This window comes from Onychostruthus taczanowskii, unplaced genomic scaffold, assembly GCF_017590055.1.
Source record: "Onychostruthus taczanowskii isolate IOZ18803 unplaced genomic scaffold, ASM1759005v1 scaffold3018, whole genome shotgun sequence".
Classification (NCBI taxonomy): Eukaryota; Metazoa; Chordata; class Aves; order Passeriformes; family Passeridae; genus Onychostruthus; species Onychostruthus taczanowskii.
In genome coordinates this window covers 1-1,069 of record NW_024500371.1, presented here as the reverse complement: position 1 = coordinate 1,069, position 1,069 = coordinate 1, and the positions used below count along the sequence as shown (strand labels likewise).

The following is a 1,069-nucleotide window of genomic DNA, read 5'->3' as shown; positions in this document are numbered from 1 at the left end:
GGGAGCCCCGGGAGTGGGGGGGATGGGGTAGGGATCCCCAGGATTGGAGGGGTTCTGGTGGGGACCCCCGGGAGTGGGGGATTGGGGTGTGGATCTCCAGGATTGGGAGATTTGGGTGTGGACCCCCGGGGATTTGGGAGTGGACCCCCAGGATTGGAGGGGTTCGGGTGGGGACCCCCAGGGATTGGGGGGATTTGGGTGCTGACCCTCAGGGACTGATGGACAAATTTTGGGTGCTGACCCTCAGGGACTGATGGACAAATTTTGGGTGCCCACCCCAGGGACTGATGGACAAATTTTGGGTGCCCACCCCAGGGATTGATGGACAAATTTTGGGTGCCACCCCAGGGACTGATGGACAAATTTTGGGTGCTGACCCCCAGGGGCTGATGGACAAATTTTGGGTGCCCACCCCAGGGGCTGATGGACAAATTTTGGGTGCCCACCCCAGGGGCCGGCGGAATCCCTGGGATGAAGATTCTCCTGTACATCCAACTCCACTTTTCGAGGATAAAAAGTGTTTTTTTAGCTTCCCACCACCAAAACCGCTCCAGCGTCCGCGGCGGGGGTCCTGGAGCTGGGGGGGGGTCTCAGCTCCCCCGGGGGCTCTGGATCCATCTGGGTCCTGGTTTTTTTGGGGTTCAGCGTTTCCCAAACCCACCTTTCCTCCCCCAATTCCCCCCTGCTCCAAAATGAGGTGAAATAAAGCGGAATTGGGATTTTAGGAAAGCAGCAGGGTCATGATTTGATGGCTCGGGGGTGGGGGGAATGTGGGACCCCCATGGAAGGGGGCTCCCCTTCCCCAAAAACCCACCCCGGGGCGGGATTGGGGTGAAATCCTCCCTTTGTGGTGATGCCGAGCCCCAGTTTTTCCCCGGGATAAACCCCAAAAATGGGCGGGGGGGGGCATCCAGATGTGGTGCCCCACCCCAGCTGTGCCCAAAATTCCGCTGGCAGCGGTGGGATTCGAACCCACGCCCCCGAAGGGACTGGAGCCTTAATCCAGCGCCTTGGACCGCTCGGCCACGCTACCCCCGGGGCGGGGAGGGGGAGGGGATGCCCGGGGGGG

At 61.3% G+C, this 1,069-nt stretch overlaps 1 non-coding gene across 1 annotated transcript; it reads right to left on the bottom strand.

Moving 5' to 3' along the window:
* Window positions 1-951: 951 nt before the first annotated feature.
* On the bottom strand, window positions 952-1,033 carry TRNAL-AAG. The gene has a single exon. It is a non-coding gene; the product is annotated as a tRNA-Leu (tRNA).
* Between the last annotated feature and the right edge of the window lie 36 nt (window positions 1,034-1,069).